Source organism: Octodon degus, unplaced genomic scaffold (genome assembly GCF_000260255.1).
Source record: "Octodon degus isolate 3935 unplaced genomic scaffold, OctDeg1.0 scaffold00036, whole genome shotgun sequence".
In the NCBI taxonomy this organism is placed as follows: Eukaryota; Metazoa; Chordata; class Mammalia; order Rodentia; family Octodontidae; genus Octodon; species Octodon degus.
In genome coordinates, this window is record NW_004524612.1 from 1,524,735 (window position 1) to 1,551,683 (window position 26,949).

The window sequence follows — 26,949 nt, forward strand, 5'->3', positions numbered from 1 at the left end:
GGCCTCAGTGATGGCAGCCTCCAGGGATGCTCTCTGACCTTTGAGGACCTCAATCTGCACCTGCAGGTGGCTGATTCTGTGGTTCATCTCAGAGATCTCGGACTTCGTGCGGCGGAGGTCATCCCTGTGCTTCCCAGCCAGAGTCTGTAATCTTCATACTTGATCTGGTACGTGCTCTCTGCCTCTGCCCGGCTGCGGTTGGCGATCTCTTCATGCTGGGCCTTGACCTCAGCGATGATGCCGTCCAGGTCCAGGGAGTGGCTGTTGTCCATGGACAGCACCTCAGACGTGTCTGAGATCAGAGTCTGCAGCACATGTATCTCCTCTTCACAGAGGTGCCTGAGAAAGTTGATCTCATCAGTCAGCCCTTTCAGGCGTGACTCGAGCTCCACCTTGTTCATGTAAGCTTCATCCACATCCTTCTTGATGAGGACAAATTCATTCTTCATCTCTGTATGCTTGTTGCTCTCATCTTCATATTTATTCTTGAAGTCCTCTTCTGGCCCCTGCATGTTGCCAAGCTCCGCCTCCAGCTTCATTTTCGACCAACGCAGTGTGTCCAGCTGTCGCGGGAGGTTGTTGATGTAGCTTCCGAACATGTTGTCCATGTTACTCCGGGATGTCTTCTGCTACTACAGGAGGCTCCACTTGGTCTCCAGCACCGTATTCTGCTGCTCCACAAACCGAACTTTGTCAATGAAGGAAGCAAATTTGTTGAGGTTCTTGATCTGCTCCTCCTGAACACGCATGGCCTGGATATTGGGGTTCACCTCCAGGTTCAGGGGGTTCAGCAGGCTCTGGTTCACCTGGACTGCTGTGATGCTGCCCACACCACCAGCCCCGCCATAGCCACCCTGCGCCAGGCCACCCAGAAGCCGCCGCTGCTGCCCATTCAGGAGAAGCTGGAGAAGGTGATGCGGGAAGCAGGTCCGCTGGTGTAGGAGAGACTGCTGAAGGCCCGGAGCCCGGAGGTGAACACCTTGTAGGACTTCTGGGTCACCCTCATGGACATGGTGGAGGCTGGAGAACTGAAGAGGGAGACTGGAGAAGGAGCCTGGCAGCCGCTTCTGGACTGTCAGATCAGCATTTTAAAGGTATTTATATTCAATAAAAATAGAAATCTGGGAATGGCAGTGTAACCCAATACCCTAGGATTGTTACCCAGCATCACAAAAATAATGATAATTTTGGAAGTCTAGTTGTATTGTGAATGGCAATTTAAAGCTCTAATTATAAAACAAATGAAACAATATTGGAGATGAGTAAAAATAACTAATTTTAATTATGATTTTAACTTTAATATTCAAACATTGATTAAACTATTAGAGCTATTTTAGGAATGTAGCTGACATGCCTGAAATTCCACCCATCTAGGAAGCTGAGGCAAAAATACCTCAAATTCAAGCTTAGCCTGGGCAACTAGATACTGAATTAAGACATCATACCAAAAATAAAAAGCTTAAAGAGCATAGCAAAAGAAAGATGAAAAAGAAAAGAAAAAGACAAAATGTAATAAACTGTCCACTTTTTAAAAATATACAAATATAAGGCATAATTAATGTGACCTAAAATATTAAAGTAACTTCATATTTTTCTTAAAGGAATAAAGAATTTGTATTTATGAATATAAATGTTATGTTTAATAAAATATCAGTCTTAAGTTAATATAGGTTTAGTATAAGGCAAATCAAAAATAAGTATAGATGAACTATGGGCATAGGCATATTCAGATAAAGATATAAGTTTGATTTATTTTATCAAAGATAAGCTAGAAATAATAGATTATTATAGAAAAGAAAAAATTAAAAATATCCTAAACTTTCAAAGCCTAAAGATAGATATAACTAAATACAATGCTGTAGTACACGATAAATCACCTGTAGAAGTAAGTGGAAGTAAGGCTTATGTCCTTATTTTGGTGAACAAGTTGGAGGAGATTTTCTTTCTCTCATATGACATGCATCATCCAATGAAAGGAGACCAGGAGGATAGTAAATGCCTGTAATCCCAGCACTCTGGGGCTGAGGCAAGAAGACTGCAAGTTTGAACTCAGTTTGAGATATTTTGTGAATTAGTTAGACCCTGTATCAAAGTAAAAAAATATATATATATATTTAAAGGCTTGGGAATATAGCTCAGTGAAAAAAAAAACAAAAAACTGGGTTTTAATTCACAGAACAATCAATCAATAGCAATTCTCCCTAACCACAGAATTCCAATTTCCACACTCTGTCATGGTTTTCTTGATTTCTTTACACAGTAGAGTACATTTCAAAGTAGCTTGTCCTAAAGTTATAGCATAATCCCACTGTCCCCATTTCTAACCTTGGTGCACAATGACTCCCAGCATATTCCACATCTGTTCATGCATTTTTTTCTCATAATTTTATTGATAAAAAATAGCAATGAGACAGTTTCAAATCAAATTGGTAGGACAGTTTCAATAATTAACACATTGCATACATTCTTCCTAGTGGTTAAGTGCTGTACAAGATGTGGACATACTATCCTATTTACAAACACCATTAGTAGAAATCACTCTATTCATTAAGAGAATGTAACTATATATCTATCCTAACCACTTTGAATACACAGATATAAAATGGACATTCATCTGTATCCCCTTTTCTTGTTAAGTTCTGTTATTTGAATATTATAGGTATGTAAATTCAGCAAAATATTCTAAAAGAGTCCAATAGCCCCTAATAGTATTGGGTCTTCCGCTTGACTGGCAATGTCAGAAATTGTTGACCTGAGTCCCCTCAGCTCAACATAACAGCATGGCTTTACTTCTTCTATTTCATTTTTATACTTTTCTCCTGGATGGTTAAGACCAAGGTAAAGCAGGACCTATGCAACAAGAGTTGTAGCTTTTGGGTCTGATAAGGTCAGTGAAATCCCCTCAGGATTTATCCTGAAATCCTGTACCTCAGATTGTAGAACCTTTGTCAGTGTATTCACGCATTTTTAAGCTGTAATTCACTCCATGAGTGCTACCCACTCATACCACATCATGATCACGATGCTGGGACCCTGAGTGATGCCAGAGAAAGGGCCAGACCTGCACTGTGAGACCATGCTCTTGGGGCCGGAGAGACACATGGCTTCCCGGACAGCACTGCGTCCATGTTAGTGTGCTGCTCCACGGCACTTTTCCCACAATCACTGTTATGAATCTTTTCCACTTTCTTCACATTCTCAGTTGTTCCCCAACATTTTATGCTAAGTAGATGAAATCTCTTCCTAAACTTAATTTAGTCCATTTATTTTTAATCCCATTCTTTAGGAGTGCCTTTGAGACTTTTTCCAAATCCTACCCCTTTGTCTTTCACACAACTTCAGAATCTTCCTTCCTGCTGAGTTATTTTGTGATACCCAAAGCTCTTAACTCTTCCTTCTGTGGCAATTACATGACTGTTCAATCCATCTTAATCAATTTAAGTATACATTCATATTTTTGTGTGTTTCTCTGAGAATGTTATATTTGACAATAAAAACACAAATTTGAAACAAAAACTGATGCCTCTTGGTCACCAAGTGCACTGAATAATCTCCCCTAACCTCAGTTCATGTCTGCACAGCACTAGAAGTTGATGACCACACTCTGTCATGGTGTGGTCATCAACTCTGAAGTCCCCAAATTACTGACACCCCAAGTACTAAGCCCATTTCCGATCCTCCCCTTGCTCCTTCTTGGCTTCTCAGAACATGCGAAGTTTTACTTTATTTCCTGAAATACACAGAACCCGCCCCGTTCAGAAAAGATGCTTTCTTCTCCTTTTTATTTCCTCCTTCATGCCTCTGTTTTCCCCCAAGACTCAGTTTGTTTCCTCCATTCACACGGTCAACCTGTCCTTCACTGCATTGCAGTTTTCCTCAAAGGCATGTTTGCTTCATTCTGTTATATGAGTTAGTAATGGCTGGTGTTTTGTGACAGTGCGTACATAACCAGAAAAATTTTCCATCATCTTTAATTGTCTTGAGGTTCACTGTAAGTTTATTTCAATATGATGTACTCTGCTCACTTCAGATGGCCTATATATAAATATCAATTTCCTTCCTATCAATCACTGGCTTTTTTTTTCTCTCTGTAGATTTGCATCTGCTCTCTGTCTACATATTGATGCTATCATGGCTGTGACAGCCAGCTGCACTCACTATCCGGCCTGGTCACTGCCAGGCATGTCTTCGGCAATTCTACCTTCCCCCAGATTTGTTCAAAGCCCAAAGAAAGCATATGCAAACACAGAAATGTTGAATAAAACTATAAAATTACTTTAATAACAACAGCAGTAACATCAACTGTATAAACTGAACGGAAAAATAAGGCTACTTAATCTGACATTATTCTAAATAAACCAGAGTAAACAGCATTAAGGGAACATATTACTAAATAAAGCCAAACTTATTAGAAATAATAGTCTGGGGGGCTGCCAATAGCTCAGTTGTTTAAGCGCCTGCTCATGCAAATGCAGTCGGGCGCAGGATACCACAGATGGATCCCCACCTCCACCTGCATTACCAGACCTGCCCTTAGGGCAGCCTGAGCTAGCCAAAAAAAAAAATCTTTCTCAACTTGGGGCCAGGGAGATGGCTCAGTAGAATGAGTGCTTGCCTGGCAAGCGCAAGGGCCTGAGTTCAACCTCCAGTTCTGCCAAAAAGAAAGAAAAAGAAAAAACAGAGAAAGAATAGTCTAGAATCTGTTTTTATTATTTCGTGGCTTACTATCATGATATCTAGAAAATTCAGCTTTATTTGCTGGTCATTGCTAATTGCAATACTCTAGCAAACTAAAATACAGACAACAGGAGTAGGAACAAATACTGTGCTTAAGTAGACACAAACCCGTTCCATTCATCCATGGGTTTGTAACCACTGGTCTCAGCAGGCATGAGAACAGTATTATTTGAGTTTCCCAAAGTCCAACAAGTCTATATGACGCTGGATACCATAGTGGAAGCCAGAACAAAACCAGCAGCCAAAGGCTCCAGAGATAGAGGCCAAAGTATGCCAAGTGGCACACAAAAGGCTTCAGGAAGCTTCCAAGTGGTGAATCGTCCCTGATGATTGGAATCTGGATTCTGGAATCAGAGATATGGCAAGCCAGTCTACTGCCTGTAAAATGCAACCTGAACAAGACCTGTCTCTGTTACACAAGAAAGCCTATCATTAACAAATAATTGGCCATTCTTGTCAGGCGAGTCATTTATTTTTCTCAGGAAATATAGATACTTTCATTTTCCAAACACATAATCCCAGAAATGTAGGCTCTTGTTTCTCTACTACCAGAAGAAACTCAGAACTTAAACTCTTGATTATCAGGACAGAAACCTCAGGTCCTGAATGTTGATGTATGACTTGTTAAAAAATCACAACTGATTGTACGTTGAAGGACAGGGGCAGTAGCTGCCCTGGCTCTTCTAATTTCCTGCCTGAGGCTTTGAATAACATGCCTCACTTTGTAACTATCCTGTCTTCCCTGAGCCTTTCTGGCTGTGAAACAAGTTACTTGGCTCCCACTCCCTTCTTACCACACCCAAGTTACCACCCTGCTACGGTCTGACGGCCTGCATTCCCTCCAAAACTCATGTGGAAACTTAATCCCATCTGTGCTGGTGCTAAGAGCTGGGGGCATTTGGAAAGTGAGCATGGCACCAGGGTTCCATTCCCTTGAATGCAATGGTGGCTTATGCAAGGGATGGTGGGAAGGAGCTAGGACATTGCCCCTCCCATCTCTTCTGTCATGTGAGCACATAGTGGTAACCCCATCTGGGAAACAGGGGCAGCCTTCATCAGACACTATATCTGCTGACACCTTGATCTTGGCCCTTCTCAGCATCCAGAACTAGTCTGGACAATGTCCTGACAATCAAGACCTCAACCCTTGAAATACAAAGACAGTGCCATTTGTAAGCCACGTGGCTGGCATTCCTCGGAGCTTTCCTGGCTAAGTATGAGAAGCTTTGGCTGCACCACATGCCACGTTGCATGAAGGCCACAGACTCTGTGGACTGTGGTCAAGCTCTTGAGTGGTGCAGCAGGCTGTCCTGACCAGGGTCCACAGCAGGAGTGGGCTACATGGCTCGCATCTGGTCTTTCTCTCCAGAGAAAATGTCAAGAGAAACTGGTCCAAAACTACCCAACACAGAGTACTGCTGCTCTTTTGTGAAGGTCTGAAATACCATCCTCAGGTTAGTTATTGGCTCCAGCAGCCATATTTCCAAACAAAGGAACTGACCAGACTACCAGCTTCTGATTGCTGATATTTAAGAAATTGAATGAAAGGCTTTCTTCTCACAGATTTGGAAGTCGTCACTACCCATTGATTTCCCTGTGATTGTACTGTCTGTCTAAGACAATGCTTCTAATCAGTAGCCTTCACATCATTCATCAAATATTTAAAACTGCACACTGGCACCAAAATATATAAAGGAAAACTGCTTACCATTTCTTTCTCTAGACATATTAGAATAGGTAGTAAAATAATATGGGAGTTATGTGCAAATATTTATTTTAGTTTATTTTGCTTTTTACAGTGCTAAGGATTGAACGCAAGATAGTGAGAACAAACAAGGATATTTTTGTGCATGCAAAGCAAATGTCCCACCATTCAGCCACCTCCTTGGTCACAAAGATTTATTTTGAATATTTAAGGAAAATTAGTGCTTTCCATTGTGATGTTTGAGTGGTATTCTCACAATCTGAGAAATATCACATAGTAACAGTCCACCTTCCACACATTCTCAGCAAATACATCTGTGTATATGTGTTCTTCAAAATAGAACTTTTAAAAAGCTTTATATTTTGTTAATGAAACAATTGCCAAATTCCTAAGATAACTCATGCTGTCAGTACTTGCTCAATGGAACCAAATATGAGCAGCACTAATTGAAGAGCTAAAGCTTATAAGTGAATAGAAAAGAAAGAAACCCCTCAGATCAAGCATTTTTCCCTTAAGTTTTAAATGGTATTTATAAATTACACCAATGAACAGCAAAGTTGAAATTACCAATATTCCCCTGAAAAACATACTCACAGCTTTGTACACTGTGTATTACATTTATAATAAAAAATTGTGAAATATTCTTCAAATATCAACATAGAAAGTAGCAATGTGATATTCAAATATAATGAATAAAGTATAGTTCATAACAATCATACAAAACATCATAGCTTTTTTGATAATTATGTTGAAAATATTCAGACAGACATAAGAAGGCAAAATTTTCACTGCATCATTCTTTTCATAGTATCTACTGCAATAAAGGAAAAGATTACAAATGTTGGTGGAAAATTCTCCCTAAAATTAAAATTAAAAATTCATGAGATGGTCCAACAAAAAATTGAGAGAATGGAAAATATGTAAATATAATTGCTTTTGGGAAAAATTTTATCTGATTTTAGAAAACCAAGGCATTTATTATTTTAAGAAATATTTGTTTTTCATACTTTTAATATTTAATTTTTACCTGGAATTGCAAAGGCAATTCTGAGCAACAAAGGTAAGGCAAGAGGCACCACAGTCCATAGATACAAACTGAACTTTTAGGGAGACAAATGTATTGTCTTTACTATTATATCTCAACACATTACTTAATTTTAAAAAAGTATAGCAATGGGGTCAAGAATTAATTATTCTGCAAAGTTCTTTAATTTTAAAAAAATAGTTTACTAGTAAGAAATGAGACAAATCTCTTCATACATCTCTTTTTCTTTATTTAAATTATTTCCTGTCTACTTATTTTAAAGTACAGAATTATTTTTTTGGTTTTATTTTTTTTCAAAATTTTATTGATAAACAGCAATGAGACAGTTTCAAATCAAATCAGAAATACAGTTTCAACAATAACACACTGCATATATTCTTCTTAGTGGTTAATTGCTGTACAAGATGCGGACTTAAGATCCTATTTACAAACACCATTAGAACAAATCATTCTGTTCATTAAGAGAATGCAACTATATATCTATCCTAACCACTTTGAATACACAGACACAAAATGGACATTCATCTGTATACCCCATTTTTTCTAAGTTCCGTTATTGAATATTATAGGTGTGTAAACTCAGCAAAATATTCTAAAAGAGTCCAGTAGCCCACAATAGCATTGGGTCTTCTGTTTAACTGGCAATGGCAGAAATTAGTAAAGCCATGCTGTTATGTTGAGCTGTGAGGGACTCAGGTCAATAAAGTACAGAATTATTCTTCCAAATTATTCTTCCAAACACTTTGCCATGTTTCATTGCTTTCTTTTTTCATTTATATAAACGTGTTTGATACTTTCTTGAAAATCATCAAAGAATAAGAAGCAAATTCCACCTTAGATTTGCCAGCGATGAAGTGATCTCAGCAATACCTCCACAGTGGTGCCTGCGAGGGACTTCCTTTCATTCCCCTGACATTTCCAGTTGTGTACAAGATGACTCAGGCAGACTTTGCCACTTCTGCGTTCTTCTCCTGCCCAGGGACAGCAGCGGCTGACTTCCTCTGAGCTTCCTCGAGGTCTCCCGCACAGCCAGTGTCAAGGCTAGCAGGATTCCAGACTGCTTATCCTGTGTGGGCTATTGTTCCTACCAAATGTATTGTTGTTTTAGGTTGTCAAGTAAAGAGCGTGTCAGATTTATGTCTAGATCAGTGGTTGGTCCTAACTACAGTAGGAAGAGTCTTAGGAAAATATCCCTTAGGAAACTGGAGAACTAGTACAAATTGGCTGCCTACAAATCCTATGAGAGAAGATAGTAAATCCTATGAAAATTAAAACCCAGTGATACTTCTTACCAATTATTTGAGATTGATATAAACACAAGAAATATGTGTGGGTTAAAGTACCAGAATTCAGAGAAATGTTTAGTTCTTCAAAATAAAAACATATCAAAGTCTTGAAAAGGTACTCACTGCTGCTTTCATATGAAGGCCCTAAACAGCCCAACTTGTCAGCTGTAGCACCCTCAATCACATGGGCACAGGTAGATGTCACCCTTTCAGAGTCGTGGGTATTTTGCCGTTGAGTCTGTGAGAGCAGATGGATGAGTGTGAATCAGTGTGTGACAGGGACAAGAGCCCAAGGAAAATGACTCCCCTAACGTGGGTTCCTGGGACGTGCTGCATAAAACAAGACGTGGAAGAAAAGGAGGCGACAAGGAAAAAGCATTGTCCTTCACACCACGGTCTCTATCTCTCACGCAACCTAGAGCTCATTTTTAGGAGAAGTGACAGCAACTGGCCCCTCTCCATAAAAGCATCCAAAGTGTATGCCTGGAAAGGGGAGGTGCCAGCAAAATTCAATGGTACCCCATAGTTTTCTGATACCTGGCATAAAATATATTTCTAGTTGATTTATTTTCTTTTCTCCCATGATTTGTTAACAACGTCAATTTTTGCTGCATTTCAGGATGATCATGATCTCTATAACCAGCTCCCAAGTGTGGCTTTATAGTCATTCATAATCTGACCTCATTTTTTATTTTTAATCTTTTTCAACTCCTCTCCTTGACGCCCCTCTCTAACAAATCTGTACCATTTCCCATTGGAAGAGCCAGGCTCAGTGTTAAGTTACAACACTTAACCAAACACCATCCCAGTCTCCAGAGAAATACCAAGAATCACAATATGTACCATTAAATTCACACACACTCAAGCTCAGGGCAGCTAGTCTGGTCCAGAAGTCGTGAAAGCTTTCTAAGGAAAACGTTGGAGCAACATCTGAAAGGTAGCTAACGGTAGGCAACTGAGATGTACAAAAAGGATTCTTTACAGAGGAGACAGCTTATGCAAATCCTTGGGGAGTGACAGTCCCCACAAACATTCTTTAGTTTGCCTACAGTCTCCATTTGTCCATAATGCCTACTTCCTGGCAGTGGTGAATGAATTTGAGATGATTCCTCAATATAGCTTTCCCCACTAGGTGCCTGTTTTACAAAGTTCCTATGCTCAAACCAGTTATAGGTGTAGAGGATACACCACTAGGAAAACTAAGACTGCATGTACCATTTTAGGAAGTGCTACATCTCAGGACACTTTTCGCTCCACCTCAGTGTCTTTCCCCACGTAACTCTGTTGTTTCATTTTACTCATTGTTCAGATTGTTCTCACTCTTCGCTACATGAACCCTGGAGTCTCCATGGAAGACAAGTCCTGAGAGCAAATCTGGCTCTCAGCAGGTGTTTCTCTTCTGTAACTTTTACCATCTATGCAACTCAGCTTCCTTGGTATCCCTGACGACATCCTCATTCAAACACAAAAGCAAAATGGAAGCAATACTATCAGTCACATGTGCTAAAAGCTTGGCATCTCTCCACCTCCGTATTACCCTGGCCCTTCCCATTAACCCTCCTTTGGCCTCATTCCCAGCTTCTTCCCATCATCTCCTGCACTATCAGAAAAATACGTTGGATGAGAGCTTGGCAAAATATGGTCCATCTCTAGCTAAACATACGTATGTAATACACATGTGTGTTCAGAATAGAGGTAGGCAGAACTAATTTCACATATACCACAGTGGCACCACATCTGGTCTCCATTAATGTCAGTTAGGAGGAGAATTAGCTTGGAGCCTGCCCAGAGATGAGAAACTCTTGTGTGTCCAGTTCTCGGCACTTTCCTTTGACGTGCAGCATTATGCCTTACAAATGCTTTACGCTTTTGGCACCCACTTGTCCTCTTCTGTTAAGTGGCAGTAATCTGCCCTTCTTTGCTATTCTCTCATTATGTTACCTCCTAATTCTAGTTTCCACTTATTTCAAAAGGTTCTAAATTTAAAGAAGAAAAAGATCCATCAGAAAATCTGATCCAAAACTGCTTGACTAAAGTAGGACATACAAGCACAAATATTGTTCATCGAAGGCTGTTTTCAACGCTAAAATATGCTTGTATTTTCACCCTTCCTTATGGCACTTATTTCAGACCCAAAGAGTTATAATACTAGAAATTTTCCTGAGAACCATCAATATCCTCCAATTTAACCTTCGAAATAAACTTTCTTTTCTAAGGCTACAGATAAACATACTGAATTGTAGACCAATAGATTGTTCCTAGTAAATATATTCTGATTCTAATTAGCTTCATTTGCTGCCTGATTTTAAAGATAAAGGCCAAAAAAAGCTTCATACAACTGAAAACAAATCTCTGTAACAATGTTTTTCCTTCAGAAGAATGAAAAAAGAAATCTATAAGTCCTCCTTCAAGCATTTCTGCTTTTCTAATTTAAAATGATGCATCATGCAAAGAACACAAATAATTGTTTATTATAGTCACTTCCCTTATGAAGCTTAGTATCAGCTCTCCCAAGTCATTTCCTGTGATTTCTGAATCATTCCGAGACCAGTGTGCATCTGTGCATAACTGAATGACCTAAATTACTTTAACTTCTGATTCATCACGCCCCCATCCTATTTTTATATTTAGCTCTATTTTCCCTCTGAGCTGCAATGACAACACACAACAAGGTTATTCATAAATAGTCTTCAACCTATAGCTCTATTATTTCCTTTCCCAAAGAGAGTTGGCACTTTTTTTCCTCTTGCTAAATTTCTTTTTAAGTTCCAAGTCATATGGTTAGATCAGGTAAATGTACAGGATTTTCAAGCTGGGAAGAAATCGCCACATTACTGGGTCAGCTTCCTAACTGAAGCAGGGATATCGTCCTGAACTCCCTCAAAGGTGATCTGGGGTTGAAACAGTTCCAGGAAAAAGAACCCACAAAATCACAAAGAAATCTCTCTCTCTCTCTCTCTCTCTCTCTCTCTCTCTCTCTCTCTCTCTCTCTCCCCTCTCTCCTCTCTCCTCTCTCTCTCCCTCTCTCCCTCTATTTCTCATACTAGGGATTGAACCCAGGACCTTTGCACCAAACTACAAGTCCTTTTTCTTTGTTTTGTTTCAGACAGGATCTCACTAAATTGCTAAATTGCAGACCTGGACTCACATTTGTGATCCTCCTGCTTTAGCTTCCTAGAGCGTTGAGATTACAGGCATGTGCCACTGCACCCAACTAATTTCTTTTTACCTGTTCCTCCCTATGCCTGACAAAAATAACGTTCCTCCAGGTCAGTGTATGGCTGCTCCCTAAATATAATCAGGACTCTGCCTAAATGTCACCTGCTCAGGGTGACTTGTCAATCCTTCTCTACTCTTTTACCCATCCATACACGTCTTCACAGCGCTCACTGTAACATGACACTACATGACTGCGATATTATTAGTTGATTTTCTGATGCAGCCCAGAATATAAACCTCAGGAAAGCAGGGACTGAATTTTGTTACTTCTGACTTTCCATCCTCTAAAAATACCTAATACCCAGTGGGCACCAGAAACATTTCCTTGTTGAATAACTCCTGGGCTGAAATGGGCATCCTTCTAAATTCCCTCCATTAGTTAGGTGTGGTGGCACACACATGTAACCAATCCCAGCACTCGGGAAGCTGCGGAGGCTCTCCCTGGGTTCAAGGCCAGCCTGAACTCCTTCAGGAGACCCTCTCTTAAAAAAAGTAAAAGCATAAAAATAAAAATGAACTTCATCCACCAGTCTGTATTCTACATTTTGGAATTCTGTAAGAGCAAACATTCTTCCACGTAACAGTCAACCATCAAATATTTCAAAAGAGCTTTCACTCTTTTTATTTTAGAGCTATTGTACCTCAGGCAGTATAATGAATTCTCAGGAACGTGATATTAAAAATATCTTGGGCTTACAGATACTGGAGAAAATATCAAGATTTGGGGTTAGGAGTTGGAACTGGGCAACCGGGAAGAAATTCAGGCTGTCATTATTTTCCTTATTTAAATAATATTTTAAGCTGAAAGTAAATTACTAGGTCATTACTTTTTAAGAAAGTAGTAAAACTACAAGGTGTAGAATGACAAAAATTTAGTTCTGCTTCATCAATGCAAGTTTTCCACATACCTGGAAAATTAAACTCTAACCCATAGTTTCTTCATTTCTAAATTGAGAAGGGAAAAAAGACTACCTTCAAACTCTCTGACAGCTTTGAAATCCTCCTTATAACAAACTTCCATGTAGCGAAGGAGTAAACCAAAAGGAAGGAACCAAAGTTTCCTGCGGGGATGGGAGGTGAATGGACAATCTGATGGTGTGAGAGACACAAGAGCCCTACCGCAGAGCAGGAAGCCGTTATTGGCAGTACAGAGGAGGACGTGCAGAACCTATGAAGACTTCACCTTGAGTATAGACAGTCTCACCAAGCAGCCCAGGCTGGCCTCAAACTCACAGCTAACCTCTGTCTCAGCCTCCTGAGTGCCAGGATTACAGGCACGCAGCATCTTACCCAGCACAACAGACAGTAGTTTTAAGCTCCTCTTTGGTAAATATTTTGCTAATGTTTCTAACAGGTATAATCATTGGATTTCTCTGTCATCTGCTTCATAAAAAGCAGGAAGCCAGGAGTGGCTGAAGGTGAAGTGTGGATAGTCTTCCACCTGCTCTCTCTCCATTGAAAATGTCTACTCTGAGCTGGGGAATTAGCTCAGTGACATAAGCACCTGCACCTGCCTGTTAACAGCAAGGTTCTGAGTTTGATCCTAATGTGGAAAAAAAGAAAAAAAAAGCCGACGAGATAACTCAACATACTAAAGTACCTGCTTAGTCAGGCTCAGCAACTGGGGGTCAATCCCCAGCATGCTGTAACAGCCCCACCCCGGGGAGCACTGAGGCCTGAGGCAGTGGCAATTGAGACTGGGCGTGGTGGTGCTCACCTGTAATCCCAGTGCTTGGGAGGCTGCAAACAGGAGGATCACTATGAGCCTGATCTGTGTATTGAGACCCTGGAGACACTTTACTAAATACATTTAAAGAAAGAAAATGTTCGCTGCGTTTATCTGCCCCTTGATTCCTTACATCCTGATAAGACTTCACCTATTTCTCCCTCAGAAAGTCAACTAGCAAGATAGAGAAAGCCATCTTCAGCACACCAATAAAATTATATACATTTGCCTTCCTCATTTTTTCCCTAGATTATTCCATCTTCTCTTCACAAATTAGTTTAGGCACTGGTGTCTCAAACTCGTGCACTCCACTTTCCGTATGTCTGATCCTCTTGCAGATCTCTGCCTGCCGTTAGCATTTTCCTTTTTCCGAAACAATAAACACTTCTCCAAAGACGAGGCTGTGGCTCAGAGTTCTTCACCTTTCCTTCCTTGTGCAGACCCACATCACAACCCTGTCACCAAAATATTTATAGATTACGACAATTCCTTCCTCTTCAAGTTCCAAGGAGCCTCCTTCCCCCCTGCCAGTGCTGTCTTCCACCCGATAAAGACATTGTTACCTGGAGGAAGCTGGTTTCCTGCCTGCAGCCTGCTGAGTCACATCTTGCCATTACGCTACTATGGTCAGCCAACTCTTGCCTTTCTGCACGCTACCTCTGTACAATGCACCTCCTCGTTCAGTTCTTCGTGGCTTCCTGAGCAGAAACACAAAGTTCCACTTGCACATCTCGGCTGCTTCCTTCAACCTCCCACCGCTGTCCACGGCAGCTGCACTCCTTTCCCACCTACTCGCCCACACACTCCCACACACTCCTCTATTATTTTCTCCACTATCTCGGGGAACAATCAAAGCAAACGTGAGCATCCCACACATGACAGTTTAAAAGCAACACAAAGCAGTAAAGAGAGGCTCTGACAAGATGAAGGCACCAGCCACGCACTAATGCACTCTAGACTGTAGTGCCTCCCTACAGTCATCAGAGTAACTGACGCTCTGAAAATACAGACTGTTGGCACAGCCCTTGTGAATGTATTTCACCAAGAATTAAATGAATGTTTGGCAGACTCTCCACTGATCTCCCCAAATTCACATAGAGTTTGAACAGCATCAGCCTCATTCCAAAAAGCCCAGGCCGTGGAATGACAAAACTCAAGGGCACACTTGCTGGCTCCCCTAGACGCCCTCTCACAGACATTCAGCCTGCCCTGAGATCCAGGCAAGTAATACTACTCCTTAGAGCTGCTGGAAGCACACATTTTTGTAATTATTTAATCCCAACAGATTTCCTCTCTTTAATCCCTATTTCTTTCTTTTCTGTTGAAATTTTGTAGCAAAATAAGAAATGCAGCTTCTTACTCCACTTATAGATCTCTCCAGTATATGAAGCATTTCAGTGTCCTGTTTTGCAAAATGCTAAACAATGCCTTGTATTGTTCTCCTTCAGGTGTTCAACTCTATATTTCCTTAAATTTAAATAAATGAACATTTGATTTCAAGCTTCTTAAACATGAGTTAGTCTCACATATTCTGTGTCCTGATTGTCCAAATATAACCTAAGACTTTTTTTAGTGTATTTGGTTGTTACAGGGTCTCACTATGCAGCTCTGACTCATGGTAGTAATCCTCCTGCTTTCAGTCTCCCCAGCGCTGGGATTACAGGCATGTACCACCATGCCCAGACTTTGGCCCATTTAGCCTACTCTGGGGGCGGGACTGGCACAGCATGTGATGCCTGTGATGGAACTGCTGTCCCTGTGCTTGCCTATGCTTTACCTGAGCAGGCTTTTTAGCCCGCTGAGCTATCTTGCCAGCCCCCAAGACGTTTTTAAGATCCATATTAGAACAGAAATTCCTGCGAACAGTTTGTGTTAGTTTCCCATTGCTATATAACAAATTATGCACTAGCAGTTTAAAATAACCTAAATTTATTATCTTACAGACCCCCCCAATGTATTATCTTAAAGAATTCTAGCATATTTCTATAGATTGAGGCCTCTGCTCAATCTTGTGAGACTGTAGTCAGTTTGACCTGGGGGTTATCTGTAGTCTTCCAGCTCCCTTGATTTGGGGCAGAATTCAGCTCTTCTGACTGCAAGACTGATGTTCTTATTCTTTCACGACTGTTATCTGGGGCCTGCTTCCAGTTCATGGCGGCCACAGCTGGTTTAGCCTCATGTAGCTCTTCCTACGACATGGCAAGTTGCTTCATTTCTTTTATTTAAATTAAGTTTATGGGTACATTTTAGGCATATGCTACGGTAACATTCAGATAGAAAATAGGCACCTGTAGGTGGTTTATGTTGATTCTTCTTTCTCCCCAGTACCTCTCATTCCTTTAACCCCTCTTCCCTTCCTGATTTACAAAAGCTTTGTTTCTATTTTTCCCCATTCTCTTCCCTTCCTTCCTTTCCCATCCCCCTCCCTTGTTCCTTTTCCCATTTGAATATTTTCTTTCCATTTCCCAACAGGAGAGCTGCTCTCCTGCTTTGTGTCTCCTCCGCCAGACTGTACAAGGAAATCTTATATAAGAGAGCTGATCAGTAGCAGCAAGGAGTTGCTTCTACAATAGAAGACGTGAATCGACCATCTTTCTCAGATTATCAAGTTCCACTCTTTTTTTTTTTTCTTTTGTGAGGCAGTGCTCCCTGAGGCTGGCCTTGAGCTCACTTCATAGTCCAGACTAGTCTCAACCTCACAACAATCCTCCTGCCTCAGCCTCCAAGTGCTAGGATTATAGGCATGTCCCACCACACCCAGTTTCATGTTCCACTCTTAATTAACCAAACACCAAATGCAGCAATCACTTCTGTCATTGCACATTTCCTAACTCTGTAAAGCCACTTGGATGTCCACAATGGCTTGGAAGAGCTGACTAGAGCTGTTGTTCACAAATCAAATGCTACTGGGGGAATCCACAGGAGAAGAAAACTCAATAATTTATGAGCTAAACAATTAAATGTTTTACCAAAAACTAATAAAATTTAAAAAGCAAACTGTATTGACTGAAGCTTTGAGGTGCAGTGGAGTCTTTGTGCTGCTTACTTCTTGCTAGGCATTGGGGAGAACATTCAGACACCCACCTCTATATAGCCCAGCATTTCGAGGCTACTCAAGGAGTAACTTAAGTCCTACCATAAACCCTAAAATTTTAAGCTACACCTTAGAGACGATCACATTTGAAAGAAAGCAAAATAACAAGTTTTCCTCAATATTTAATGAGTTCAGGCTAGCAAAGCTCACCACTTCTCACTCTGTGAGCGCATACATAGAGAAAGCTTGGTAGAAATGCATCAGAGAAATAGGTCTAAAACTGTGAGACGAGAGTGCCACTGTAAAGAAAATGTAGCAGGGCCAGCCAAATAGCTCAGCAGATTAAAGCTCCTGCAAGCAGGCTCAGTTGCCAGGGATTCGAACCCCAGGCCTGCCATGCCAGCCCTGCCCCCAGGGCACAGCTGACATGGCAATTGAGATGGGGCAGGGTGGTACGTGCCTATAATACCAGCTCTTAGGAGGCTGTAAATAGACAGATCACTATAAGTCTGATCTAGAAGTGAGAGCCTGAACACCCTGTAGACCCTCCCCTAAGGTAAAAAAATAAAAATAAAAAAAAAAAAATGTGGCACTTTCCTATTGAAGTTTGTAAGTTATTAACTTACTTTCCACAAGCTTTACTGGATGACATGACATTTGTCTGCCCATAACGTGTGATATGAGGCTTATGCCTAAATTGGGTTGATATGAGCTAAGTTACTAAAAGCACAAAGCTAATGTTTCTCTGGGTGTGAGGATCCATACTGGTAAGTAGTAATCCTTATGCTGTGAAGCACTGGCCCTAGTTCCCATTCTACACATTGCCTGCTCATGCTACTATTAGTTGCATAGGGAAATTAGTTAAAAGGGTTCTACACAAATCCACCAAATTCTACCAAAAAATAACTCAAAGAATTTAATAACTACTGCAACCATAGTTTCATTTTTTGAAATTATGCCATCACATTTCTCTTCGAAATTTTAAATCAAACCTTAGGTCAGGTTTCTTTTCATTCGTATTTTCTAGTTTGCGTGATCAGCAGCAGTTCAGTTATAACCGAGAACTCTGGCTGTTTTCCTTCCTCCTCTTCTGCTTAGCATTTGGAAGTCCTTCCTGTACCTTGGAATCGATCACTGTCAAGTGTCTCGTTCCAGTCAATGTCTATGGAGAATCGTGAGCCAGCGATACAGCTGGCTGAGGCCCCATGAAGAGCCGGGCTCGCTGGCATTGCTTCTGGCTCTTCAGGAACTTCTCAACAGTATCCAGCCCTCCCTGGCATCGTCCAGCTATATCCGGGCCTCCTGAGGGCTTATGCAGCCAGTTCGACTGCTCTTGCTCTATTCTCCACATTCTTTAATATCTGCGGCTTTGTGTCATGGCAGATCCAAACACTGACTTTAGGTTGCTCCTACTAAGTGTTTGCATGGTCATCTTAAATATGTGTGCATATGTGTGTAGCACTGACTCTGAATCGTTCTCTTAAGAAATGCACAGTCCATATTCAATTTTTAAATGACAGGGTACATAGAAAATAATATAAGCACAATTTTTAGCAATGGAATATTTTGGGCAGATGAACAAAACATTGTTAAAAATTGCTCCTTTTGGAGAGGAAGGCCAGAGAATTGAAGATGGGAGACACTGTTTATTATACATGTCTGTTCTATTTGTGTATTCACTAATTTTATGAGAATTTGTGCATTAAGATTATGCAATTAAAATGAAAATGAATACCCAAAAAACCACAGTTGGTGAGATGAAAGATGAGAGGGTTAAAGTCGCAAGCTGTCTGTCCTTCTACAGAAGGAACTTTTCTGTTTTATTCAACTAAGCCCTTGCTAAGTGCTCTTCTGGGTGATGTGAAGATTCAAACAAAATCTATCTTACTATTTTTGTTTTCCAAGAAGCAGAGATGTGACAAACACACAATCCAATGAGTACAAGTGAAAAGAATTAATGGCTATGGCTGGCCAAAAAGCGCAGTGGATTAAAGCACCTGCAAGCAGGTGCAGGTGCTGGGGCTTCAAATCCTGGGCTCTGCCATGCCAGCCCCACCCCAGGGCATGCTGAGATGGCAATTGAGACTGCGTGGTGGCGTGCGTCTGTGACCCCAGCTCTTGGGAGGCTATAACCAGGCGGATCACTATGAGGTGGATCTAGCAGTGAGACCCTGAACACCCTGTAGACCCTTCCCTAAAATACAGAAGAAAAAAAGCGTTAATGCTAAATGCCAGTGTCTTGTTTCTAGTGCTAAACGTGCCATTGTTACAATCAACCTGCTACAGATTAAATTGTGCCTGCCTCCAAAATAAATGATACTATGTTGATACTGTGTTGGAGTCAAAGGTCACAGTGCCTCAGAATGTCATCATGACTGGAGGCGGGCTCTTTATAACATCATCAGCGAGAGTGAGATCATTAGGGTGGGCCTTGGTATAATGTGACTGGCATCCTTAAAAAATGGAAATGTGGACAGAAACAGACTTACATGTGGAGAAGATAACATCCGGGCACCCGAGCATCAGAATGTCATCATGACTGGAGGCGGGCTCTTTATAACATCATCAGCGAGAGTGAGATCATTAGGGCGGGCCTTGGTATAACGTGACTGGAATCCTTAAAAAATGGAAATGTGGACACAGAAACAGACTTACATGTGGAGAAGATAACATCCGGGCACCCGAGCATCAGTCACAAGACAAGAAACACCAAGGCTACGAGACTCTGGGAGAACAGCCTAGAACACATTCTCCTCACATCCTCAGAAGAAGCCCATCCCACCAACATGTTGATCTCTGACCCCTGTATGCCCTTCGGGAGACAGCTGGCCAGATCTGCAGACTCTCGGATGCTACCGGAGTTTCTAGTATTTCTAAGCAGTCTGTAATGTACAACACATCCCCAAAAGTCAAAAGAGCTGGTTTTATCCATTTCTGCCATCAGACCAAATTTTCTTTTGACCTAAGATGTTATTGTTTTCACTTCACAAATTATAAGGTGGCTTCTGTATTTCATGTGAACATAAAAGAACATTTTTAAAACCTATATTCATCGAGTGTCATGAACAGCAAATACAATATGGAACACCATGCACCACAAGGAATTGCTCTTCTGGGACTGCCATGTCCCCTGTGCCTACCGCGCCCAGATTATTTAACTAACGTGAGGCTTAATACTGTTTCTGCTTTGTAATATGGTTAAAGAAAAAAAAAAAAAAAAAAAACCTGACCCCTCTTTCCCTGCCATGCCTTTTGGATCACCTCTAATAAGTTAGCAAATATCTAAAGGAGCAACCGCTCATAAGCTAATGTTGGAATCCCTGTTATTGTAAATTGGTGTTATTGTAATACAGGCTCAGAGAAAAGAAATGGGCAGAAAGGCTTCTACTGCGTTCCAGTCCTACAGGACTAAGGTGATGGGGTCTGTGGTTTCTGTCCCAATCTTGTACAGAGTCCCTTAGAACGGAATGTCTCCTAGCACATAAAAGAACTAAGGCTTTTAATTTTCCACTTAAAATATATTTAAACTCCTTTGTTCTGATTTCAGAAAATTAAAATACTTTTTCCTTTAAAGAATATATAACATCTTAGTAGGTTTTTTTTTCTTTGATGAGTACAGATTCAGTTTTCAAATTGAAGCGGATGTTAAACCGATGTCTATCTTATGCCTTCGTATAAATGCCTCATGGTCTTTCATCTGCTTTAACTTCTGTATATTTGAACTGGAAGGACAGTTTTTCTTAAAAGGGAAAAAGAGCAGATTCTAAGGGTCCCACAGATTGAAGTGAAGCATCCTGATAACTCTGCTCTGTGCTTGCTGTTTCCTCACTGGTTTACCACTCAGTTTCATACACGATTTGGTGAGGAGGGCTCTGTCCCAACAGCTCATGCTGCTGATGAAAGGGGGCCCTTTTGGCCCACATAATTGTTTCAGAGCCACTCACCTCATTCACAGTAATTCAGCGAATGGCTTTAAATATTGAACTTCACAGTCTAATGCTATGCTGAAGACGAAGGAAGTTAAATACCTTTAAAAACATAACTGAAAAGCAGGAAGCGTCTATATCAGTCCAAAACTACCCTGGCATGAACTAACGCCTTACAATCCATCTTACTTGTTTACTTAACTATTATAGCTTTGGAAGAATATTATTTTAGGTTGTATGAAACTCAGAGCTTTCTTCCTTGCAGCCTCAAATGCAGACTATCCAAGTCTCTTCGTTGTAAATGTTTATAATATGTTTGTTGCAACCTTAGCATCTTGTATATAAGGGAAGAAAGAAATTTAAAATACTACCTGGAAAAAACCTTCCATATGCCTGTTGTTTATTTATTTGTCATCTTGTCTCTTGGGCTCATGAGCTCCTTGAAGTCTTCTGCCAAATACTAGGTTACCTTCCAAAAAATAGCACTGCCCAAGAGAAAATAAACACTTTCTCCAGCATAGAGTCAGAAATAAACTGCAGGATGACAGAAATGTGTGGCATGTGTAACTTTTCATATGAATACTGTCAGTATATATTAGGTATGGTTAGGAATAAAGAAATAACAGTAGCACCAGAAAGACAGAATTATGTGCAGTGTTAGAACCGAAACGGGATGAGATCCTACAAAGACAATGATACGCAGTGTAAAGCTTCGAAACGGCAACCTACTATAAGGGAAAGAAATTTGCGAAGATTTTATTGTAGTAAAACACTGAGCATGAAGGAGCTGCAAGAAAAGGAAAGTTCCAAAGGGGAGAATAAAAGTCAACTTAAAATAAAATGTACAGAACAAAAGAAAGGGTCACACATGTCTGTGGGTTCACAGCCAACGCAGCAAAGCCTTGTTAGAGGAAATGAACAGAGATGGATCACACCCCCACGGGCATCTGAGGCACTCTGTGACGGGGAAGACAGCAACCCTAGGTAAAGACTGACGTTCACAAAAGCAGCTTTCAGAAGCTAGTGTGACCAACTTCATTAACAGCAGTAGGTGGAGGACAGAGAGTAAGGTGAAGTGGTAAGTGGAAGAGCAGTAAGTAACTCTCAATGAGATGATCTCAACAGCGGCTGCTGGGGATGGAGCTGTATGCCCAGCCTTACCATTCTATGATTTAAAACTAAACTGATAACTCTGTACTACAATTCAGATTTCTTCCTATAGTTAAGTGATGCTTATAACCAATTAGATTAGTGTTAAATTATCCTTCTTAAATACAGCAATCATCTAAAATCTGTAATAAACTTAACATCTAAAATACAACTCCTTGAGTGGAGCATTTTGGTAGCAGTGATGCTAAACGACCATGGTCCTTTCATCCTGTTTATACTCTTACCTCTACTAAAACCATAAGGTGATAGAAAGTGTGTAGCACCCCCAAATGGGTGATTATCTATGAAAGATTTTCCTTCCTTTTTTTTTAACTCAATAACTTCTTTCCGTGAAAGGTGCTAAATTCAGGGAGTGGGCTGATTTGTTTATTCCTGCTTCGCCCTGCTCCAGATTTCCCTTATCTTGTCGATTAGAGTCAAGAATCAGTCGGTGGTAGCTGACAACATGCATATTATTCCTGGCACGGTACTAAGAACAACATGGAACAGTTCCATCTGGGCTCCTCGTGGCCAGCAGAAGCATTCTCAGGCAAACATCTCATACTCCTTTGGGGCTGGCTTTACAGCAGATATTTATTCATTCACTCATCTTTATTGAGTTAAACTCTGTGATGTTTCAAATACTGAGTTCCTTTCTACTCCCCTGAAATCTAGACTCACATCCTACACAAAGTCCTGCAGAGCCTTCAAAGGACATATTAGCACAGTCTAAATGCTCTGAGCATTTCGGGGAAGAAATACTCACTTCTAAATGAAAGCCCAGGAAGGCAGCCTGCAAAGCAAGATGGAACCAGCTGAAAGTGCCTTCTTAGAAAGTAGAAATTAATGTATGCATATTACATGCAGAAAGAATGGAACATTCTGCAGTGCAGAGCTTGAGAAGTATGTAAGTAGGAGTCATTTAAGGTTTTCTGGAAGGTAGCTTGTGTGTGCAGAGAATAAAAGGAATAAAGTAGTCAGCCGGCCAGGCACCACGAAGGGGGGCCGGGGCCGGGAGATAGCTGAGTGGCATAAGCGCCTGCCTGGCAAGTGCAAGATCCTAACTTGAACCCCCCCATACAAAAATGAATGAATGAATAAATAAATAAATAAATAAATAAATAAATAAATAAATAGAGACTAGCCTTCCCTGACAATTTGAGTTACGATAGCAAGCAGTGAAGAGGCAGGGAGAGTTCCTAAGTAAAGCGATGACTCCAATAAAGTTTTACTATGGTTTGCATGGAGTGGCAAGGTATATCCTGTAAGTACAAAATTCAATTAGTAAGGGCTGCCCAAATAGCTCAGGGATTAAAGTACCTGCAAGCAGGCACAGAGGCCAGGGCTCCGATCCCCTGGCCTGCCATGCCGGCCCCAACCCTGGGGCATGCTGAGCCTGCAATTGAGACTGAGCGCAGTGGCATGTGCCTGTAATTCCAGCTTTTGAGAGGCTGAACACAGGTGGGTCTCTACAGGTCCGATCTACATAGTAAAATCCTGTAGACCCTGTAGACCTTCCCTGTCCCAAAATACAAAAGAGAGAGAGAGAGAGAGAGAGAGAGAGAGAGAGAGAGAGAGAGAGAACAAGCAATTATTTGAAAAGGTAATGATGGCAAGATCATTGCTCTTTATACCCTGGGACACATCAGAGATTTAGAACATGGATCAGAAAACAATGAAAGCCAAAGGTCATCAATGCCAAGCACTACAGTGTCCTTAATAAGGACCAAGTCTGATAAATGACCCCACAGACTTTTGAGAAAATAACTAGTGACAATAAAAAGGGGGAAAGGATTAATCACCTGGTAGAAGCAAGGGAAGAGGCAGAGAAAGTATATATCTATTTCAAAAAAATTTGAAAGAGAAAGGAAAAATAAAGACTTCCTTTTTTAAACAGAAGTGAATAATAAATGCACATGTAATATTGACTTGAGACATAGAGAAGTAAACGAGCTAACTGTGGACAATAAAGGTTCCAGCAAGAGAGTGATTACTAAGTAAAATCTAGTAATGAGCATATGTTAAGCACTGTTACAAATTGCAATCCAGGCTAGACAATGGGTATACGCAGGTGAAAATAAACAGTTGTTACACACACAAAATTTACAATTGCAGGGAGACTCAGATAGGACAAACACATAATTATAATGCAAGGCATTATACCAATTTTGAAGACATTTACCAATGTTAATAAGAGCAGAGGAAGAACCAAAGTGCGCCTTGGGGATTTAGAGTAGGTACCAGTGACACCTTTTCTCCTTTCTCTGTTAATTGAGTTCTTATATTGCTTTAGCAGAGTCACCCAGATTCCATCAAGCCCATATGGTTTGGTGCAGTTAACCATGGTCTCTAGCTCCAGGATAGCTCTACAACCCGGGGCCAGCCAGACGGAATAGCACACTTTTATCAGTTGATCTGAGAACAAGAGTGAAACATAGGTAAGGCCGTTCAAGATTCCCCCCACCACCCTCGGCACTTTTTTATTAAGATTTTGAAAGAAGAATTAAAAGAAGCTGCGAAGTTCATTGTGAGAACAATCATTTGTCATGGCGAAGTCTCCAAGACTGAAGTCACCAAAATAGGTAAAATATAATACAGATGCTAGCATCCTTAATAAATACATCATTGTCCATGTTTTTAGAAAGGGAAAATACAATTTGCCTTTTAGAATGGAAATTCCAATCTGGTTGGAATACTTGAGTCTCAAAGAGGACTGATTTAGAACAAGAAGCAAACAGAACATTCTAGAAACAGCACTACAAAGCTAAGGAAAAATCAAGTCCCTCTTCTGAAGCCATACTACACAGAAATAGAGCAGAAGCATCCTCTACTAAACAGTAATTCATTAGGAAGCCAACAGTAGACGATAGTTAAGGAAAAAGCATGACAGAATATTGTGCAAATCAGGGGAAGAAGTCAAGGAACATGGATTCCCAACTGCCCAGAGGAAATTGTTTAGTGTGAAAATAAACAGCAAAGGATGTACTTAGGGTCAGAATTATAAACATCAGTGTTTGGATCTGATTAAAGAATAACCCTTTCAACTAGAGAAGCTTGAATTTTTGGGGGGAGGGTCATGGGGGAAATTGAGCTCAGAACCTTGTACTTGCCATACAGGCCTGAGTTTTGAATAGAAATAAGAAGTGACAAGATGAACCTCAACCAAGCCTTGAAGTGGAGGGAGGTGAAGGGCCACTGCTGACACATTTATTCTCATACAGGAGCTTTGAAAAGCAAATCATGGCAACCATACCCTTTCCATCTCACTGTTCTTCTTTTCTCTCTCAAGGAAAAATAGTCTGGAATATAGAAATTTTTCTTCTAAGAACTGTTAATTTCATCGAAAGGCATCCAATTTGAGGTTTGCTTTTCAGTGATCATGTTACAGGCATAGTCTCTTTGCAAGGTTTGTGCTATTCTTTTGCAGTCAGAATCAAGATGGTTTATGGAAGTGATTATGTAGCTTAAGTGCCTACAAAGAAAATATATTATGGAAAATTTCAATGAATTGAGTCCATTTAAGATAATACAACTAGCTTTGAAACTAAATAATAAACTCAAAAGTGAATAAAATCTCCAATAATTGTTCCCTTACAAAAAGTGACAAGATGAAATATTCAAGTCAAACACAAGCAAACACTGTTATGACTGTCATGACAAAGGAAATGTGGAAGAATTAATTCTAGGAGCTAAAGAAAGCCACCTTTCCCTCTAAGGTAGTGATGGATTCTGTATAGAAAATACTTTGTATGGCAGGACCTTCTGTGCCTGCTGGATCCAACTCCAACAGGCCCCTAGGCATGGTGTGTGAATGGAACCTTCTGTGTGCTCGCTGGAGCCTCCATGATCAGACAGGCCAGGTGTTGAACCCTGCAGCAGAACTGTCTACAGATAGGAAAGGGGAGAGATCCATCCAACTAATCCAGAAGCACAAAATCTTGCCAGAGGGGCACAGCAGATCCACTTCCATGGGCTGCAGCAGGAAGAAGTGGCGCCCAGCAGCCAGACCTAAGCCAGGTCCACCTGGATGAGTACCAGCTTGGTAGATCCAGTCCCACTAAGCTAAGAAACTTTGCTACACCCAGATTTATGAGAGCATCCTCTCTCTTTCTCTCTTGATTGAGAGGGGGGCAACAGGTCACCGGGGTTAACTAGTCTGCCTGGAAGACTACAGATACAAAAGGGAAGGTGATCAAATAGAACTTAGGGAAACTAATTTATGTACAAATTCCCAATCTAATATCTTCTCAGTTATGCAGTCATAATGTTTGTTCTTAGGGTCTAAAAGGCAAACCTATTAATACAAAAGTTTCTCCACTGCTAAATCTCACTACCCATTATTAGTATTGCTAATTACAGTTCTGTAAATACAAAACTGTAACTGCCTTAACCACGTAATCTCTCTTGGGTAACAATATCAGTACATGCTAAGGTAATAACTGCACCAAAGCTCTACAACAAAGGTCAGAAGAGAGTACTATACTAAATAACAAAGAGAAGGGGGAAAAAGAATTTTTAGGCCTCAAGCCAACCCAGAACAAATGCAAGAGACACTAGCATAGAAGAAATAGGAAATCACACACCAGAAACCTCTGAAATAATAGTGTCTGAAATAAAGAAACAACTGTAGAAAGGTATAGAGGAAATCAGATTAGAAATAATTCCTGAAATAAAAAAAGAAATGATAATGAAAGTAGTATTAAGTGGAAGACACTGAAAAAAATAGAGGACAGTATAAAAATGATGAAATTCTTGAATGAGCAATATAGAAAAGAAATAGAATGCATGAAGCAGATTCGAAGTGATATACAGGAAGTTAAAACCTCAATCACAAGCAGGCAAAATTGCTTGAATGAAAATGAAAATAGAGTTTCAGACCTTGAAGATACTGCTGCAGCTAGTGAAAAAGTAAGAAAAGATCTCTTTAAAAAATCAAGGATGCAGAAAAAAATAATTCAACATCCGCAAGACTATGCAAAGATGAACAACATGAGAAAATAAGCATCAATGAGAAAGAAGGAGTCAATACAAATGATATAAAAAGAATATAGACAGAAGTAATAGCAGAAAACTTCCCAAATATGGGGAAACAATCTGACATTCAGTACCTGAAGCATATAGA

The 26,949-nt window shown here is 40.5% G+C and overlaps 2 pseudogenes; one reads left to right on the forward strand and one right to left on the reverse strand.

Annotated features, from left to right (window-relative positions):
• The window catches only part of LOC101566002, a 20,222-nt pseudogene extending 19,210 nt beyond the window's left edge, over positions 1–1,012 (reverse strand).
• Positions 1,013–14,037: 13,025 nt separating this feature from the next.
• Positions 14,038–26,949, forward strand: part of LOC101566402 — a 22,256-nt pseudogene continuing 9,344 nt past the window's right edge.